Below are 14,194 nucleotides of genomic sequence, written 5' to 3'. Positions count from 1 at the left end.
GCAAGCTGAGGAGTGCCAAGTCTTGTCGGTCCCCAGCAGAAGATAGGAGAGAGTCATGGACAGATTCTCCCTCAGGTCTCAGAAGGAACCAACCCTGCCAGCACCTTGATCTTGGACATCTGGCCTCCCAAAATGTGAGGGGAGAGACCTGTGTTGTTCTAAGCTGCCCAGTTGGTGGCGCTTTGTTAAGTACCCCTAGGCAACTGGTGTATGTGCTTTATAAAATTGAAAGATGCGTACGAACATAAGCAGTTACCATTAGGATATCTCTCTAACTTTGCTACTGAGAACGACAGAAGGCTTTGAAAAATTCCCATCCTTTCAAAAGCTTTTTTTTTTTTCTTGTTGCTGTGCTGAAAAAGACATAGGTCATGAACATCAAGAGGACCCCATGCTTGCTTATACCTTGTGACGCAGAATCGTCACTTAGGAACCTACCAGAAGAGACGACTGATTTGCCTTTAAGACATCCCCCGCAGTGGAGACCTCAAAGTGGTGTTTACCCGGACAAGATTGTGTTTAGTCATACAGGATGTACACTTTTCCTGAGTCACAGTGTGTCTTTTGTGCTTCCATAATAACGCTAACAGTAAACTTCGTCTATAGATACCGATCAGACACCGATCCAACCATGTCATGTGTGTTATCCCTTTTAATGCACACAGCAAGCTTACAAGACAGGCACTTTTCTTCTTCTTCATTTCTAATTCAGGAGACTATGCACAGAGGAGTTAAGTAGTATGCCCGTATTGCACTGATAGTAGGGGGTGGAGCTGGGTTTCACATCCAAGCATCTGGTTCTAGAGCAGTGTCTACACCACCACAGTGCATTGCCACTTGCACCCATTTCCAAAAATCAACTCTATATAAAATGTGGTTGTGGTATTAAAAACATCTTATTTAAATATTTAATATTTGAATGCAGGTTAAACAGCACTTTGGAGGTGGTAACATAATAGAGTAAATGGTACCATTTGCACATACATATATTTATAGATATGTCTGTTCCACATTCATGAGTAGAGCTGCATAGATGTCATGCATTCTTGAGTAGAGATGCTATATGTATGCATATGTAACTATAGGAAATTTCTGGTTCATGCAGTTGGCTAAAAGTGTGTTTGGAGTATTGTATGCTTTCAAATTATTTCTAAAATGAATGTGTGGCTACATAACTCTTTAAGTTGTTAAGGTCTAAATGAGGAGACCTGCGTGTGTTATACCAATATTACAGTATTGAAAGGAAGTGTGGTGAGATGGGTGGTCACCTAGGAATTCTGCAAAAGAGGAATCTAAACTTATTCCTTCGGGAGGGTACAGATTTGTCTCTCAGGAGGCCGGTAAACCCAGGGGGTTTAGGATTTAGAGTGTATGTACTTACCAGCTTTGGCCCTACGGCCATCTCAACATATCCCAGTGAGAATAGGTGGCACACGCCCTGCCCCCTGGAGACTGTGTATCTCAGTTAAAACCAGTGTGGACAGTGATATTGGAAGGGAAGTCTTTTTGCTGGCGAGATGCTCTTAGAAGTTCCTCCTGTAACCTTCTCTTGGAGAGAAAAGATAAAGGAGGGAAAGAGGAGTGACTGGGAGAAATCATTGAATTTTTCTCTATCCCCCCTGCCTCAAAAAAAAACAGGAAGTGACTAAGATTGCCGTGAACTGGCAATATTACGTCTCTTGCTCTTTGCCTGAGTAGAAGAGAAGGAGCAGAGAGAAGTTGAGTAGTAGACAATCAATAAAGTCTGCAGTTTTGCCCGCCAGAGTTTATGGTGATGAAATTTGTTCCTGCTACATTGATGATGAATGTTCTTCAGCAACCTCATTGTTCTAAAGTATCTCATTTGTGCCTTGTTTGTGTTCACTGAACTGCAAAGTTAACTTTTGTTATATTACCTGCCTGATCATAGGTGAGATTCACCAGTAGAAGATGATCTGTCTAATTGTTGACTTCCTTTCTCCACCAAGAAAGGAAAGCTTGAGGGCCCTCAACCTACAGAAGTCTTGGGGGGAAGACCCTCCATGTTTGCAGCAGTCATCTTGTAACTATCCTGTTCTGTTGCTTCTGATCACTTGGCCTTCCAACAATCCCTCCACTCATGCTGTGTAGTCATGCTATGTACACAGCATTTCATGAATATAGTCTATCATCTCTTGTCCTATCTCTTAGGTTGGTTTAAACCCCTTGGCACTCTTCCATCCATATTATTTCTCATGGGTCATTTGTTTTTAAAGTATTTATTTTTGGTTACACAATTTTACATGGTCAAAGAGTACCCATGACCTTACACAGGTCAAAGAATACCCATGACCTGGGCGCTCTATAATTTTCTTGAATTTTTGTTTGAGGCACATTACACTCTGAGCAGTTTCTCCTCAACTTCTTCCTTAGTATCTTCTCTGGTAAAAGAAAGTGCTTTTATTATTGTATATATTTATTCACAATAATTGTGTTTCTTTGTTTGGGGGCTGAACGACTTCAGTCACTGAATTTTTCTTTCTAGGTTGTTTCTGATGATTTCCTTGGTCATACTCTCTTTCTCTTGCCCCACAGGATTTTCCTTTTGAGATACACAAAACTCAGTCTATCAGCAGATTAGTTCTGGTAGCCAAAAACAAAAGCTTCTTTCTATTGTCTGCCAATTAGGGGGAGATGTTTGTCCCCAGTGAAAATTTAAGTTACAGATTTAGTACCACTTGTACATCTGGTATCTCATAGTAGTATCTTAAAACCCACCTGCTTTGGGGGAGGTTTCAACTACAAAGGTCAAATGACTGCATCTTTTAATAGCATAAAATATCTAATAAACATCAACTGGTTCTCCCATTTTGTCAAGCAGAGAACAACACTTGCTATAAATCAAAATAATCATAGAATTTATTTTTTCCACTCACACTGAAACCAATTATCTGTTTTAGTGATGGAATTTTATCCAGTCTGGAATAGTTAATGGTATTTATGAGGTACTTACATGTATTAGGTAATTGTCTAGGGGCTTTACCTGTGTTAATTTAATCTGCCCAGCCCTAGGAGGCAAGAGAGATGATTGGTCCCATTCTACCAATGATGACCTAAGGCTAAGAAAGAGTAAACCAGTTGTCCAGAGTCTTGGAATAGGAGACAAGATAGGATTTGAATCCAAGCAGTGTAGCTCCAGGACACTGCTTTAAGCTCTGCCACAAACACTAAACTGTGTGACTACTCTGAAGAGCTATGCATTAATTCTTAAGCATTTCATCAGATTTTCTCCTTTTCCAAGCTTAGTCACTTTCTAAAGGCACATTTTGCTTAGCATCGATTTCGAACGCATTACATCCAGCTCCATGAAACTTTTCAGTTGAATTGATTTAGAATTAAGTAGTGCATCTTTCAGCAAAGTTTAGATAATGAGCTTTATTTGGGCGTGTTTCTCAGCATTTGGTCTAAGTTTTTGCAATAGAGTTCCGTCCCAACATCTCCTAATATAAATTATTATTTTTTATCTAAAAGTTGGCTCTGTTGTTGGGCAGATAGTGGATGGGCTGGTCTATGCTTTTTAAGTAGGCTCCACGTGGAACCCAGTGTGGGGCTTGAATTCATGACCCTGAGATCAAGACCTGAGCTGAGATCAAGAGTCGGTCACTTAACCGACTGAGCCACCCAGGTGCCCTTGGTCCACACATTTTATCCTTCTTCACTGTCAGCATTATGTCCCTCAGGTGTGTTCCAAAAGTGCATCAGGTTTCTTGGTGATTGAGATGGTACAGGACACAAGAAACCTCCTCATGGCCAAAAAGGAGTTCTCCACTAGCAAGATACTAAATTTCAACAAGGATGCCGTGCTTACTATGTCTACAGAAAGGTTTGTTACCCAAAATGGTGACTCGTTTTCCAGCATTTCAATGCTAAAAATGGTATGTTACCAGCACAGAAAAGATGTAGGCATGTTTTTTTCTGTTTCTCCAATAATTTCAGTTCAGAGAAGACCCAGCTTTATGTTACAAGATGAGAAGTAAAGAACAAGTCACCACAGAAAGAAGAGTCATAAATCTGTACGCTCGTACGGCTATGTCTGGCCAGTGACCATTTATGAAAAATACACAACAAAGTAGAGAAAACAACTGAAGAAAAGATGCTTGGATTTGAAGTGGTAGTATAGGGGGGAAAAAAAAGACAACTAAAGAATAGTGATCTGATGTCCTGCAAAATTCGATGTCATTTGTTTCCATTCTCTGTCTGGAGCCGGGCGTGAAGAGAGCTCTGTGCTATTAGATCCAAGAGAAAGTCATATAAATGGTGGCATATCCTTGAGATCAAGCAAGGTCTCAGCTTTCTAAGATCTGTTTGGAGGTCATGAGTGAATCTCTTTGAAGTTAAGGTATATGGGCTGAAAATGGAGTGAACTTTCACTGCCTGGAGGTGACCAATAGAAACAGAAACTCGAGGTCAGATTCTGTGGTTTTACCTTATGTGCTGAAGGCATATCTCTAATTCCTGTGAAGAAATTCACAGCCACGTAGCCATATGTGACAACAAAAAGTAGAAGCAAACAAATACAGTTCACATAGTTCAGCATCGTTTTGAAAAATTATTTTGCCATCTGCCCTCTTTATCGCCTACACAGACACGCAAAGGCACGTACGTGCGTGCGCGCGCACACACACACACACACGCTATTGAAACAGACAAAAATACATCCAAAAATTTATTAAGCAATTCTTACAGAATCAAAGGATAATTAAGATTTTCAGTTTAAGCCAACGTGACTGTGTGTACAAGGGTGTATATTTGTCTAGTGGTGGAGCCCCTGAATTGTCTAAAAATCGGTGAGAAATCTGGTGTCTGACAAAGTGTGCTATCAACAAGAATGCAGCTTCTCAAAAATTCTTGCTGCCTTGCTGAACCACAACAGCAAGTCACTTCAGAGTCCACTGGGGCAAATCACATACTGTCATCATGTCATGATCATAATGAAGCACAGAGGCTGATTGAACCAACAGCCCTCACCGCTAATCTCCATGCCAGACTGGAGGCTTGAGCAGTTTTCTGATGGGGATAGAGGGGAAGAGATTGAAAGCTGAAGTGAATGATTAAAGCAAAATGAACCCCACAGGTGAAATTATTTCAATAGCAACATGTCTTAAAGCCAAAGTTTTGATGATGAATAAAATGAATAGAACAAGTCAGAAATTCCCTCGCCGCCTCAGGTCAGTGAAGAGTAGGGTCAATCATTGCACAGCGGGATTGCCTTCTGCCTGGGGGCCAGGCCAGAGCCCACCATCCGGAGATGCTTGGTGAAGAGGGAAATACGGGTCATTGCAAGGGAAATGGACCTTTTTCAGCCCTTAACACTGGAAAAAGTAGAAATATATACCTCTTTTGTTCATGTCCAATTCTTTCTACAAATTTGACTCCCTCAAAGAGCAGGTTACTTTTTTAAAATTCATGGAAGGGTGATTTTTTTTTTTCAGATTTATTTACTTATTTGACAGAGAGAGAGAGTGAGAGAGCACAAGCAGGGGGAGGGGCAGAGGGAGAAGGAGAAGCAGACTCCCCAAGGAGCAGGAAGACCAACTTGGGGCTTGACCTCAGGACCCTGGGATCATGACCTGAGCCGAAGGCAGATGCTTAACCCACTGAGCCACCCAGGTGCCCTGGAGTGTGATTTTTTTTTAAAAGAAGGATAAATAGCAATGTGCAAGTTTATTCACAAGGTCCCACCAGCCAATCACCGTAATAGGTCAGTGTGAAGGACTTTTAGTTCTGTTCATTTTTTTTTCCTCAATATAGAAGTAATTCATTCCCATTGAAGAAAAAATTGGAAAAAAATGTGTGAAGGAAAAGAAACAACCACTGATATTTCTGCTACCGGTAATAACTTCACATCATACATAGATGTATTTTGTGTCCATTGTTTTTCAACACATACACAGTCCTTCTATAGTTAAAGCTATCATGTACATAGAATTTTACATCCTGACTTATTTAATTTAGTGATAGGCATTTTTGTCAGTAAAATTAAAATCATTTTAAATGGCACCATTTCACCATACTCCTGGATCTATAATGCACTTATTCATTCCAGTGCAGTGGCACATTTACTTTGTTTTTGTTATTATTAATCTGCGATGGAGATCTTTGAACTAAGAACATTATTCACATTTCTGACTATTTTTTAATCCAGAAGACCTTTTTTAAAAAATTATGTCTCTCCTTGGGTAAAACAAGATTATCAAATGAGTATATACAGTATGTTCCAAAGGTGGGGCTCTCCCTGGACCGATTCTTGACCTTATTTCTCGCTTTAGCTGTATGATTCACCAGCAAATGTATCAAATGCATATTACATAATTTACAAAAGTCATTCTTCCTTCAACTTCATCAACCACACATGAGAGGCACAGAGCCGATCTGTTGGTCCATGTGAAGTGTTGTTGAGTTGTGGTTACCGTGATTAGAGATTCATTGCTTTAGGCGTTGTAGAAATGCAACACTTTAAGGGTGAGTAACTCTTTCCATGGATCCCACCACAGCTAGATAAATGATAGCTTGGGAAAGTTATACATTTCTATCACTTGATTTCAGCTGGAGAATGTAATACCACAATGCTGACTCCTCCATCCTCATCAGATCACAAACAATGATAGACTTTCCATCTGATTCGACATGGCAGCTGAATCTACTGTATCCATTTCTGACTCCGCAAGACTGTCAATCTCACCACTGAATAATCTGAAACCTGCATTTGCCAAGTCTCTTGCTTACATGCCAGATGGAGGAAAACTGCCACCATATCCAATTTGTAAGCTTGAATATCTGATCAGAGGGGGGAAAAATCATTATTCTCATGACCAAGAATGGAAAGAACCATGTGATGATCCACGAATGATGAACTTATGGAGGAAGGGGAAAAAAGCGGGACGTGTCAGCTGACAACACAATCCACATCTTGCCAGACGCGGTTAATGTGTATTCATGTAAACATAAAAGCTGTATTTTAACAAAGCTGGGTGTGCTCTAGAAAGTACTTCTCAACTTCGCAAAATGGCTATACCCCTAAACCGGTGGCTAAATGAGCTTTTCATGGCTCTGCTGAAAGAGTGGGTCAGAGAAAGGTAAAATATATTACGGATGAGGGAATTACTCAGATCAAAGTATAAATATTTTAGAATGGAAATCTGCACAGAGTAAGACTCTGCTCATTTCTATCTGTGTAGATCTGGCATAGAATCATACATATTTAGGCACTGTTTTTACTGTGTGATGATAATATGATTGGGGTAGCAATAATAACATTTTGAATTTTTATAGTACCTTATAGCCAATGGAGTTGGAGTGTAGCACAATATGCCAGCCCAAAATATGTCATTTTAGCAAGACTATTTTGAGCTGGAGTCAATCGAGGAGAAGCAGATGAAAGTAAAGCTCTCTGCCTTCCCTCTGTTTGACTACCAACGGAATATGCATTTGTAAAGGGTTCCCTTCTACCAGGAAGGACAGAAGTTGATCCCAGAGACAGCTCTCGATCCTTGTCAGCCCAGAATCCCAGGAACCTACATAACAAACCTTGCCAAAACGACCCTCATTTACTCTCAGTCTCCCCCCGCCCCCCCATGCATTTGCATTCCTAAAAATGTGCTCACTCGGAAAGCACAAAGCCCTTTTCCTTTGTCCTGTTCATTCACTAAAAATGTATCTTTTTTTGTCATGCTGCTGTGTCAGCCCAAGTTTTGGTTCCCACTTTGACCTATTCGTCACTGGGTAGTCCCATGTGTGTGCCTGAGGCACATGTCAATGCACTTGTGACTGTGTCTTTCTCATTCATCTGTCTTTTATTAGTCCAACAGAGGAGGGCCCCAGCCAACGAACCTAAGATGGGTACAGGAAAACTTTTTCCCTCCCCTACAAAGTGCTCATGTCTATTATTATTATTATTATTATTATTATTATTATTATTATTTTGATGTACATATACACATATTACACAACTCAAAGATGGATAGACATATTTATAGAGGAGGAAACGCCGATAAGATTCATATACAGTATTTCACAGCCAGAAACAAATGGGTCTGGGATGGCTACCAAGTTTTCTCATTTCATGTCTTTGTACCCCACTTTTCTACACAGACAAAATCCGCAACTTAGCATCAGGGAACTCATATGAGGGCTTTGAGGGTGGAGTTTCTCTGCCTCTGGCTTACAGAGGTGCTGGCAGAGATGGTCCATTCACCAAAGATGGCTTACATGGGCCTTTCAGTGGCTCGTCTTCAGGACAATACATGTGTCTAAAATGGTTCCAAGAGGCATTTTGTGGTTCGGGTTTTTGGACCATTGTGGTACTTTGTGTTCTAGCGTTCCTTTGCTTATCCCTCAGTTTTTATTTCCTACTTAATTTGCTTTTTGGTTCTGGTCATAGTGACGGAGTGTCACCCAATATCAGAGCAGACATTAGGGTCAGAAAGCCAACATGGACTTTGAGGATGGAGACACTGCTTTCAGGCTGTCACTAATATCAAGGACATCAACCAAGAGGGAAGTTGGTAAAGTTTTTTGGCAAAAATGTTTGTGAATCTGTATTGAAATTCAAGTAGTGAGAGCATACATTTTTGTTACGTTCTGACTGTGATATTACTTTTAAATGATATTCTATGTCAGTGTATTGTGTTTGCATCTTGATGTGTTTCCTTGTGTCTCTGTGTGTGATGAGTCTGTGTACTTGTCTGTGTGTTTGATGTATGCACTTGGGCAGGTGTATGTAGTGCACGTATGAGTATGTGTGGGTAGTGTATGTTGTATGATAGAATGTTCAGGAAATTGGTTAGAGCTGTGAACTGATGGCTGAAACTGTTCTCCTGATATTTGTTTATTTTTTTTTTTTAAAGATTTTTTATTTATTCATTTGACAGAGATAGAGACAGCCAGCGAGAGAGGGAACACAAGCAGGGGGAGTGGGAGAGGAAGAAGCAGGCTCCCAGTGGAGGAGCCTGATGTGGGGCTCAATCCCAGAATGCCAGGATCACGCCCTGAGCCGAAGGCAGACGCTTAATGACTGAGCCACCCAGGCGCCCCCTGATATTTTTATTTTTTGCACGTGAAACATCTCTGTAGTATTGGACTTTGTGAGCAGTGTTGTCATTTGCACACGACTAAAAGTAAATTATTAATAACTTCCTGAGGCTTAGGGTCTTCTGTGAGGTCTTTACCAAAAAGAAGAGGGGGGGATCTTTGGTAACTTGCTTGCAGCGGAGGATGCTCTAGCTCTGGCCTAATCACTGACTTGAGGATTTTCAGTCCACAGAGCTTGAGTCAAGGGCGTACCCCTGTGTCTTCAATTCTCATGAGTTGGTGCATCACCGCCCCTTTAGTCTGAGTCTCTCGGTTTTTTTGTTCGTTTTTATTGGTTGGTTTGGTGTTTGCCTCTTTTTAATAGACCAGCGGGGAAATTGGATTGGAGATGCTTGGGATTTTCCCTTGATTTTCACAAGTTGCATGGTGGAAAGTCTTTTCCTCTAATATCGCGCTTCCTGTAGGACATTCCTCTGCTCGCCATAATGACTATCGCTGTTTGTTGTCATGTTTTCTACTACCCTCTGGGTACCGTAAGGACTGGGGCAGTCGTATTTGTACTTGGTGCATGGTGCATGGCCACCCAGTAAATACTGGCCGGAAGGCACAGATGAATCAATAGCAGGTAACATTGGGAAAGCTCCCAGGATCTCATGCAAATGCCGAGTATAGAGAATTAGTCCTGGACATGGAATCCTTCTCGTCTGCGGATGAGGCAAGCAAAGCCAATTTTTTAAGGAACTACATTGTAAAGACCATTAGTGGCAGAATTTCGTGGAGAAGCGAGACAGCCCATGTGGAAAAGAGCCTCTTTTTTTCCTATGTGAAGTGTCAGCTTATTTTGCTGAGTGTAAAATTCTTTTATATACTTTAACGCAAAGGAAGGAGGCTGGCTTTATTATATAGGCATAAATGCGGAATGAGGAACTTTGAAAAAGAAAAGCGGTTGAAATTCTGTATAGAAAGTGTTTTAAAAGGTGAATGCCTACACACAGCTGTGTATTTGTGAGTCGAGTGACCATGAAAAGGAAAGAAAAGAGACAGAGAAACTCCTTCCTATTTGTACTAATAACATGTAAGTGCATGTTATTTCCTTACAAACATCATCATATTGGACCTGTAAAGCACTCTTTTCCTGGAATTCAAAATGCAACAATCCATAGAGAGAAACTCTTCCTCTGGTGGCCAAACTTTGAAAAAAAAATTGGGATTAAAAGCAAATACATGTTCACACACACAAGAAAATCTTCCTCAACTCACATACTAGAAATCAAACCAATTTTATTTCAAACTATTAGCAGAGCAATGCCCTGCCTATTTACCACCTGCATTTTCCCAATAATTTATAATTAGAACTCAGCAGTAAGTATTGATTTCCAATTGATGGATATCATCTGTGCCCTAATAAACTGACAGACCTTCAGAAATCTATCCAGGGAGACCTTTAGAATCCATGACATGAGTTAAACATATTTTATTTAACACCAGAGGAAATTTGCATTTCATCTCTCAGGCTTTTACGAAGCTGCTGTAAATGATTTAGCTTAGCTTTTAGATTTCAGAGTCATTTCATTTCAATTTGGGCACACTCTTGTATAATTCTTAGCCTTTGTTCAACCAAATGTAGACGACCGACATTTAGCATGTGGAATAACATGTCAAAAATATGGGATGCTTAAATTCACGGTTTGTGGATTTAGTAAAGATGTGAAATAAAGCCTTTGATGCGTGTAAAAATCACAGTAAAATGTAAGCGAAGCCTAATTGTAAAATGTAAATGAGGTCTAATTGTTTACCATGCGCTTGTAACTGGGAGCCTGCTGGGTAATATGCCACGGCATCCCCTAGGACGTGGTAATGCCACGTCCGCGGGCGTCCCCGGGGAGGTTTAGCTCCGACAAATGCTATCATTGTTTATGAGCAAATGGGTGGGGCATGTCTTTCAGGAGCAAGATCTTGTGTTTCATGGGGCTGGCAGCTTATTCAAGGCATGGCCACCGAGGGCAGATGACACATTCACACAGAAAAGGCAAGGTTTTCAGATTGGGGGGTGGGGTGGGGCACTGATGCGGATTTATGTCCCCAAAAGTGAACAAACTGAGGCTTCTAGGTGAATGCATTATTTTCTTATTTTTCTAATCTGAACAAAAAAAAAATAAGGTAGAGAAGTCCTCCTCGTTAAATACTTTGCATTACTAATGTGTCAATTTACCATAACCTCCATTTAGTTTTTTCTAGTAGAAGCAATTTTTTTTTTTTTGTGGTCTTGTTTTGTTTTTAAGGAAGATGGCAACAAACAGGTTTTATATAAAGTGGGTGCCCTTGAGCATTTCTGTGTGGATTTTGTTTGTTTTCCGGAAAAAAAGGATCCTATTAGCAGGTTCATTTGTATAATAATCATTCATTAAAATAGGCTCTGTGGCAATGAAATACCGCACTTGAATTCCAGCACAAAGCCTTTAAAAAGCTAAAATGTCAAAACAATAAAACTAATTAAGGCAACAAAATAGCTTTTTCCAGCTTAATGACAAGCTGGTCCAAAAACACACTTCAATGATTTTTCTTTCCTCCAGAGACACTTTAAGTAAAGCAAGGATAGAATTTTCCACCATCATTATCGAGCCCAGTGTCATCTAGGAACCTAGCCCAACCGAACTGTCTGGCAGAAGAGGCAGCATGTCTACTTTTGGCTTCCCTCCCTCCTCCTCTCCCTCTCTCGCTGTCCCTCCCCGCCTGTCTTCCACCAGCATTTATGAAGGTTTACTCTGCTCCAGGCACTGTGGAAGGCTAGCAGACTGAGCCAGCTGTGAATGCTGAAGCCAATGCAACTGATGAACCAGACCGGAAGACAACATATAAATAACCGGAAGACAACACATAAGTAAACTCTAATCCAGGGGAGAAAAGGAACGTGTTTTCAAATGACAGAAAAATTGCAAGAACGGTATATAGAACTTCTGCACACCCTGTGCCCAGAGATCAGATTCCAATTCTGCCAACTTATTCCAGCAACATCTTCGTAGTGGCCAAGGCTCTAGTTCAGGATCATGGGTTAGTCCCAGTTGTCACCTCCCTGGAATCTCTTTGATGTGGAGCAGTTCTTCACAACGTCTTTGATTTTTCATGAGGTTTATCGTTTTTGAAGATTCTAGGTCAGTCATTTTATAGGCTGTCTCTTGATTTGGGATTATTCTGTGTTTCCTGTTGATGATTAGAGCCTGGTAATATATTCTTAGTTGAGATATTACAGAGACTGTGCTCTTTTTATTATATCCTACTAGGTGGCCCATGATGTCCCTTCTTCCCACTGGTAGTGGTGGTGGTGAGGTTGGCATTTGATTTATGTATCATCCGCCAGGATTTTCCACTGTGAGCTACTTTTTTAAAGAAAATGTGGATTAATAAATATTTTCTGGGCAGGTTCTTGGAGACCAGGTAAAATTCTCTTCCTCACACCATGTTCCCTCACTAGTTTTAACATCCTTGGATGTTACCTGGCGCAGTTAATTTTTACTATCATGGTGGCCCAAAGATGGTTTTCTATTGGCATTATTCCCCTTTATATTTAGTATGTATTCTTATTAGGTGGCTTTGTGTTACAAGTAAGAGTTTTCTTATTTAAGTTATCTTTTCCCTTATTTATTTATATCAGTGTTGACATGTAGATTCCTATTTCTTATTTCTGTTACTCCGTGGATTAGAATCCATTCCCATTATTTATCTGGATGCCCAGCTTTAGCCAATGGAGCCTCCTTCAAGCTTGCTTCTGTGTCTTCTTGATATGACTTCATTATTCTTGGAGTATTTCCTTACATTTTGGTAACACATGATATTCCAGGCTCTTTTATACCACAGCCCTCTGGGTTACAGCAATCATCTTTTTTCCAAGGGACTCTGGCACATTTTAGGGTGGTCTTTGGAAACCAAGGTTTGGGCCACTAAATGGTCAGAGCTCCTCCCCCTTTCAGTGGAAAGAGTTGGTGTCTCTATACAACTGTGTGCACGTATATACGTATATGTGCATGTTTGCAAGTCTGTTTTATATTTATCCATCTTTATACATAGAAAACCTTGAATTGATGTCAGTGCCTTCAATTCCAAGCCGCCACCACAAGATTCACTGTAGCCTCCTCCTTTCCGTGCTTGTATCTCTCTTTTCCAACGGGGAGAATCCTGGCTGTTATTTTAATATCTTATATTTAGTTGGTCAGTCTGCATTTTTCTGGAGCCATTCTCTGCCCTTCCCTGCCCCTCTCCACCCCAGTTGGGGCTCAGGTCTGCATACCCTGGTGACCTCCTTGTTCAAGCTTGCCTAATGCCTTTTTGAGGTAGGAGGGGAGAGAAGGAGGGAGGGAGGGAGGGAGGGAGGGAAGGAAGGAAGGAAGGAAGGAAGGAAGGAAGGAAGGAAGGAAGGAAGGAAGGAAAGGAAAGAAGGAAGGAAAGGAAGGCAACACCTTTTTAAAGAAACGAAGAGAATAGAAGAGGAATGGTGGGTATTTGTGGTTGATACTTGATTTCTTGGTGTGTCAGCTTGCTTTCATTTTCAGTACAGTTGATTTTGATCTGATGGCTGTGGTGGTGGTGTGTGTGCAAGATCCATCAGTACTGAGGTATGGAGCCATCATCCCTAGACTCCACGGTATAGTTCTCGCAGTAAATTCTAGTAGCCCCCAGACACACATTCAAGAGCTCATGGAATGCCCAGACTTTTCTGAGTGTTCTCTTCATCTTCCGGTCTAGAATACCCATAATCCTCATTAGGCAGCAAGGAGATTAATTTGTTTTCCTAATACTGGGCAAGTCTTCAATTTGAAATAAAAACTACAGTCATCATTGGAAGGAAATCGCTGTGAATCATTGGTCTATGTCACATCCCCTGTCTCAGAGAGAGATGGAGGAAGACCCCACTGGGGAGGTATCTGAGCTGGGTCTTGATGGAAAGGGTGGCTGTAGAGCCATATCTCTTATTTCTTAGAGCATTACTCCTAGGTCATGGGCTTCGAAAAAGCGTTTTGTGATCAAGTAAATTTGGTGAATACATTATACTATAAACTTACCTTAAAAAAATCACGAAAGGCCTTGAGAAGTCCTTTAGTAAAGAAATTTGCTAACCATCACTTTACTCAGCTTTGCCCATACTTGTCTA

General features: G+C 40.8%; 1 protein-coding gene across 13 annotated transcripts in view; it reads left to right on the top strand.

Annotated features, from left to right (window-relative positions):
- Positions 1 to 14,194, top strand: part of ZNF608 (zinc finger protein 608) — a 745,410-nt gene that overhangs the window by 354,753 nt on the left and 376,463 nt on the right. Inside the window, exon 13 of one of the 13 annotated variants that reach the window (XM_057306987.1) lies at positions 363 to 14,194. This exon is cut by the window's right edge and continues 21,699 nt beyond it. The exons of the other annotated variants lie outside the window; for them this stretch is intronic. The gene's annotated coding sequence lies outside the window, so the exon portion shown is untranslated. The remainder of the gene's footprint in view (positions 1 to 362) is intronic. 13 annotated transcript variants of the gene reach the window in all.

The sequence above is a fragment of the Ursus arctos genome, unplaced genomic scaffold, assembly GCF_023065955.2.
Source record: "Ursus arctos isolate Adak ecotype North America unplaced genomic scaffold, UrsArc2.0 scaffold_5, whole genome shotgun sequence".
Classification (NCBI taxonomy): Eukaryota; Metazoa; Chordata; class Mammalia; order Carnivora; family Ursidae; genus Ursus; species Ursus arctos.
Note: the sequence above shows the minus strand (reverse complement) of the source record. Positions and strands in the feature narration are given on the sequence as shown.